This window comes from Salarias fasciatus, chromosome 6, assembly GCF_902148845.1.
Source record: "Salarias fasciatus chromosome 6, fSalaFa1.1, whole genome shotgun sequence".
NCBI lineage: Eukaryota > Metazoa > Chordata > Actinopteri > Blenniiformes > Blenniidae > Salarias > Salarias fasciatus.
In genome coordinates, this window is record NC_043750.1 from 14,647,051 (window position 1) to 14,653,913 (window position 6,863).

The window sequence follows — 6,863 nt, forward strand, 5'->3', positions numbered from 1 at the left end:
ATGATATGGAACATACAATGAGAGTTCATGTAATGCCTCAGATCTTGGAAATCAAAAGTTCAAAATACATTTTTAGGGTAGCATTCCATGAAAACAGTTTGATGTGCCAAGGGCAGCTCATTTTCTCTGTGATAAATGAATGACTGCTGCATCACTGTCAGACATTCTTATAATCACCTTAAAGAGCCATTCGTTTAATTATATGCTCATTTACCTTTCAAATTTTGTACAAAAAGTCAAAGCTGTTCATCCCACTGCTGTGTACAGCACCCTGGTTGAAAAACAGCACTGCAGGACTGCTGCTGTATTTTTGTCCAAATTGTGGTTTTCTGGCGTTGCCTATCAATCCAGTTCGCTATTACTTTACATTTCCACTAGAGGTCAGAAGAGGTTTTCCATTACTCTCTGAGCTATTGCCCTAAAATCCCATTTTATCAATCCTCCTCCTCATCTGTGAAATATACCACTCCACTATGCCCTTGAAAAAGTAGTTGATCTATGAAAGAGGGAGGATTTTACGGCTGTATTTTTCCTAAAATTGTCCATTCAAAGCCAGACGAAACTGACAAAAATGCCCATGTTTTTTTCAAAAGATACATGGATTCAGAGTCATATTTTTAGTGCACTGCAACCTTTCGGCATGGTATAAAAGCAGATCTGTTTATGAAACCACGCTCTGCGGCGTTCTGCAAACAAAGGATGCTGCAGCCAGAGTTTAAGCAGAGCAAATGAGGTCAGTGACGGAATTTAAAGGTTATCAGGTTGGACAACACGAAGATACGGCACCGATGAATGCAACAATGAGTAACAATGAGTATTGGCATTACTCCCCTGTCTTGAATACTGTCGTCTGCCCGCCTCGGAGGCTCCTGTGGCTGAATGGGTGCTTCAGTCTATGCAGGTCATCTGGGCTGAGCTGATTTTTAACTCCGCACACATGCCTTATTTTGCACTAACACGTCCTAATGAACTGCACATCCTCCTTACCGCTACATTCCGATGAACAGGATAATCAGATTTTCAACTTGTCACTGACAGTGTGGAGAAGCTCTCCAGAGACAGTGTGCTGCAGGAACAAATTTGCCCTGCAGAGTCTCCAATCTGCACAATGCAAGACTTACTAAAACAGAATCTCATGTTTTGGAAGCTGATAGTGACCGATTCGTTATTTTTCTCCAAGATCTATTATCTTTCAAGGTCACTTGCATAATGTAAGTTTAAATCCACTGTGCAAATGCAGCCAGGAAGGATTTGTGACAGATTCTGAATTAATTCTACAGCAATGATATTTATGATTTTTTTTTATGAGCTTAATGAAATTCTGATACTAAAATTTCATTCTGTTGCACAAAAGTGCCATTAAAGACACCAAAAAGGTCATAAATATCTGGTTGAGAAGAGCAACATGACATACTGAATTTTCTGAAAAGACAATGCTTTGATTAAGAATTTGAAATGGCTCCGAGGGGTTATCCTGCAAATCTGTAACACGGTGCTCGATGTATGACATTATGATCTTCCCTTCTGAGAAATTGAAGCGAAAACTAATTTTTTTCATTTTCCCTCCAATTTAGATTTTTTTCAGTTTCTTTTGAAAGAAAATCAAAAAATATGTCCAGCGGAGGCAGGGACTGCGGGAGCAAACTTGAGAAAACTCTCTCGCATGCAAGCTCTGCGTAGAAAGATCTGGACGAGGTGAAAACGCTGACCGCTACATCACCCATTTGTAATAAAATTAAAGTTTTCAGCTTGTAGAGCACGGGGTTGGTGGCTGGATCAAGGACGTTTTTTCAAAAAATACCTGAATTTCATTACTGCGGCAGCTTAGAGACACTCACATTGAAGAGTTTTTCAATTACGAGCAGCCTTTCTGTGTGCGGTGTACATGTTTTCTGGTACGGTTCCCCCCCTCTTAAGGTCTAAAAACATGCATGTGAGGTTAATTGTTGACCCTGGAATGTGTGTGTGTGTGTGTGGTTGTTGTGCCCGGTGATGGACTGGTGACCTGCTCTTCACCCGCATTCAGCCGAGATCGCTACCCTGAACAGGACAAAGCCGCACAGAAGATGAATGGATGGACTGTATAGACAAAATAACCCAGATGTCTCACCATCATACCAACCGTATGAGGCTGTGCTGACCTTGTATTCTTGTTTTTTATGTAGGACAATAACAACATAGTCATCTCAAAGTACTTTTACAGAGAAAAACCCAACTATTCCACTTGAGCGAGCATCGGAGAAAAACTGTGGTATTCTGTGGTATGCAGAGATGGATCGATGCTGTACTGTAACAACATGTGGGACCTTGTGGAAATAAATGTCTGCATTATCCTCAAGAAGTGCAGTACAACCCAAATCACCGACTGCTCTAACACGAGTGTGAACGGAGACTTGGCGAGGCTGTCTTTTCTCACATTCTACATCCTGTGATTAAGATGCTCGCGTTTGTGGACTTCAGAGTGTTAATATCAAATTATTGATTATTGCAAACGCTACGTTTTTTTTTTCTCCTGTACTGCAGTTTAAACAGGTATTATCTCATTTCAGAAGAAGGCCAATGTGGGAGAAAATTCCCTTCACTGAGATTTGTTGGAGACCCAGTTCATAAACTTCCAGCTCCGCTGTCAGAGATCCTGCAGGAACCAGACAGAGAGAGAGATGGAGGATGTGGACGGGAAAGAGACAGAAGAGTCATGAGAGCTGAAGGTGAAATATGACAGTATGGAGAGTGAGAAAGGAGCAGCTCACTGCTGTTTTCAAGATCTCCCAGAAGTCTAAGCCTAAAGTAAATGAAGCAGAAAATAGAGCGGGGTGAACCGGCTCTGTGAGCCAGTCCAGCTCCTCCACTGGTTCCTGCTGCGGCGCCGGCTTGTTGGAACAGGAAAGAGTTATCCCCACACGGAGCTGGAACCACAGCGCTATCCAAAAATATCTGCTTATACGCTCGATTATAGACACCTGTGGAACCCCTAGATTCAGTATTTAACAGATTTTCCCAAATATTGTGACACTGAGTGCTTATAAAGTGTACTTATCTGTGCACGCTGCGTTTCTCTGGATCTCAAACTCCACAACTAAAATGAGCTATTGTGCTATTCTTTGTCTGTGGGTCTCTGGTGTTTTGGGATTGTGTGAAAATCCATTATTGCGTCCTTTCAACATGTAGAATTATGGGATTAGGTTGAGGCCGGCATCACTTGCGACTCTCTAATATTTCTCAACTTCTTGTATGCAATGGGTTTTGTCCATGAAATACATTCCTCAGTTTGAGACTGATCCTATCTGCTGAAGGTATATGACTGATCTTTGACTTGAGATTACAGAAAAAAAAAAAACAACAGGAAATTGCCTGCAAACAGCTGTCATGTCTTATTACGAGCTCAGTACCTCTGGGTAACGGAGCGATTTCGATCAAAGAAGGGAACTTCAAGCTGAATTGTATAACAGCAGCCAACAGACAATCTGTCTGGTGGTTTCTTAGCAGTTGATCAATTTTTAATACAACGTTTAAGTCTTAGAAAAAAAAAAAACAAAGCACACAAGAAATATCTACTTGGTTGCAAGACTGGAAAAAAAAAACAACAGAAAATAAATCATATCTATAGTGATGGTCAATGCAGAAATCAAAAGAGATAAAGGCCCATCGTTTTTCTGCTTTATTTAAGTTTGGCTGTCGTGTTTTTCCTCATCGTCTTAAGATATCACTGCTGCAGAAATAAAGCACTTTGAACATCAAATATGCTCCTGCACGGAAAAAAAAAATGAGAACAAACAATCGCAGTAACACACTTCACTAGTGAAGCAAGGTAGAAGGAAAACACTGCAAGTATTTGTTTTTTTGACAATGCGGTTAAACCAGAAGACAGAACACAAAAAGTTGAACGCAGACAAAAGACCAGCTGAAAGGCCCACTGGAGTGTGGATCTAACACGAAGTGACATTGAGGAGCTCCGTGAGTGCATCTTCATGTCTGATTTCAAAAAGGAGAACATTTTAAATTGAAGCCACATTGCACTGAGATCAATACTATCGATCTCACTCTTTCTCTCACCATATATATTTTAAATGAAACTTCTTTGAGACTCAGGAGTCTCTATTAAAGCTGCAATAGGGAATAGAAACCTCACAAGTTTGGCAAATAAGTGCCAACTTTGTCATTATTATTATTGTTCATTTTATTTATTTATTTATTTATTTATTTTTTTGGGGGGGAGGGGGCTTTGGGCCACTGTACACATATATCCCGAGTTTAGGTGTCTTGCTTTTTGCCAAGTCCAAACAATCCCCAAATTTTCATCATGCAGCTTTTCTAGCACATCAACTGGCTTCTCTCAGTCTTCTAATTAGTATTTCCATCATAATAATGACGGCCTTGAAGGAAGTGATAAGAACCACAGAATGGTTTGAATCCCCCCCACAACAGGCAGTCACTTTAAAATAATCTCACTGTTTTGCCTCAAACTGCAGTCCTGGTTTGAAACTGGTTTAATTTTGGTTTTAACTCTGCTACAAATTAGTAACCCGGCAAAAGTCCTGATTTTCAGCTTTCTATTGGTGTTACTGCAATGTCTGCACAAAGGATAACCGCGCTGGAATAATGCCCTCACACTCTAATAACAGATTTTCTTTCTGCTCTTTCATTCCGTCAGCAGTGCCTGAATGCAGCGTAGTTTAGCTCGGAGAAAGGCAATTTCACTCAGCTCCTCACGGCATGGCCGTGAATGACAATAAAGTTCACTTTGGCTTTGATAAATGCCCACTTCTTAAAACCCCAAACCTCCAGTTTGAAATATAGGCTTCCTGTTAAAGCCCTGAAGTCTCATGCCAAAGACAAGATAATCCTGTTGATGTCGCCAAACTTTAGAGAGCTTCTCCTGAGCAACTGAAGACATGCAGCCGTTTTTGCATACTGAGTAGAACTGGCCGTGATGAGTAAACTGAAGCCGGTCTAAAAAGGCTCTTCAGTGTATTTTCAACATCACAAACAGAAAGGAGAGGGAGATTTAAGACGAGATGCCTGAACTAATTTGTAACACTGCCGCATTTAGCTACGTTCTGAATATAACAACATTGAGGTAAAAATCTGAATCATTGTTGCTTTTAATCAGCTGCAAATTATCAGCCGATAACAAAAGGTAAAAGCGGCGACACCATTGGAAGTGTGTGCAGGGTCACATTAGCATTGTGGTTTTAGAAGCAGCACAGGTGGAGTCAAATTATGTAAATAACACTTGGTGTTTCACAGCCACACTAAAGTGTGATGTTGTCTCCTTCTTTGATTCTTACCTCCTACTCAATTCTCTTTGTTTTAATTTAGTTCTATTTATATGCTGCTAATTAAAAAGTAGTCATCTCCTGGTACTTAACTTCCCATTATGGAGAGAAAAAAACAACAACCCGCATGAGAAAGCATGGAAGGCGGAGAGGGGGAAGAAAAGAAATCACTTAACAAACCTCTAGCACAATCACAAGTATCTTCTATCGGATGGTAAAGAAAAACATATAGGAGAAATATGTATCAAGCAAAGCAAAACCAGAAACATTGATACAAAACCTTATCTCACAAGAATTCACAATTCGTCATCCACCATTTGAAGTTTTATTTTGATTTTTTTATTATCTATGAGCGACGGCAGCGTTCACCCCGGGCAGGACAGACAACCACACACACTCACGTTCAACACCGAGTTGCAATTGACACTCAATGATTAGCCTCGAACAAAACCCAAATGCACAGGGAGAACATGTAAACTCACAGAAAGCCCTCCAAACCCAAACCAGACTTGAATGAAAAAAAGAAAATAAGGCTGAAGAAAATGTGCTGTTCTCCAGTGGCGACCCTTTCTTTTCTGAAACTATTGCTGTCTAACAGAGGATTAGGAAAGACTGATAGCTGAAAGTGAGAGATGCCTGGAGATTTGCTTCCCTCAGTCTCATCAGAAACGGCGACAAAAGCAATACGGGCGGATGAGCCATTTCTGTAGAGATCCTTCAGGTGAGAAGTCAAGCTTAAGCTCTGTGTAATGCAAATAGAGATTTGTTTTCAGAAGAGGAGGGGGAAGCAAATGATCGCTCAAACCACATGAAAAGACCGTGGCTCTCTCGTAGTGAATTAGATAATGATGCATTTCAACTGGCCAACCATTAACATTCTCCGGATGCAAGAGCGAGCCGCTGTGATCCCACCTCGCCTGGGAAACTGTTGCTCACAAAATGATGTATTGGAACTTTAAAGACTTTTTTTGAGCTTGCACCCAACCCAACAATAAAATGGAATTCCAGCCTTCTGATATCAAATGATAAGTGATATAGTGTATCATCATGCCTGAAATATCTTTCAGAAGGCGGCTGGATTATGATGATGGACGACGCAGTAGCAACACTCACATTCTGTGTCATTTAAACAATTATTGGAGGCCAGTGCAGAGAAAATATCTCTATGAGAAAAACCGTCGCTGAGCCAGTTGGTGGTTAGTAGCACTGAGTCATGCTGTTTAATGCTTGTGTTAATCTACCCAGTTCGACCTGCCAGACCTGGACCAGGCCTTCAGCTGCTGCTGACTCGACTTCCTGCGGACTGGAAGTGTTGTGAGCCCGAGATAACGCTCTGATCAACACACTCAGGAGGAGTTATCTGGTTATTCTTTGTTGGCTTTTTGTCAGCTAAACCCAGAGTGACTATTATCCTCTGACCTTCCTCATTACCAAAGTGTTTTTATCCCCAGAACCGATGCCCTCTGCTTGTTGCTGTGTTTATCGCACCAGTCAGTAAAATCCATAGGCCGCCAAGATATATATCTAAGGAGATAAGCAGTTTCACCGTCAGAGTTACCAGGTACCTTTTCTTTCCCCTCCTTGTGA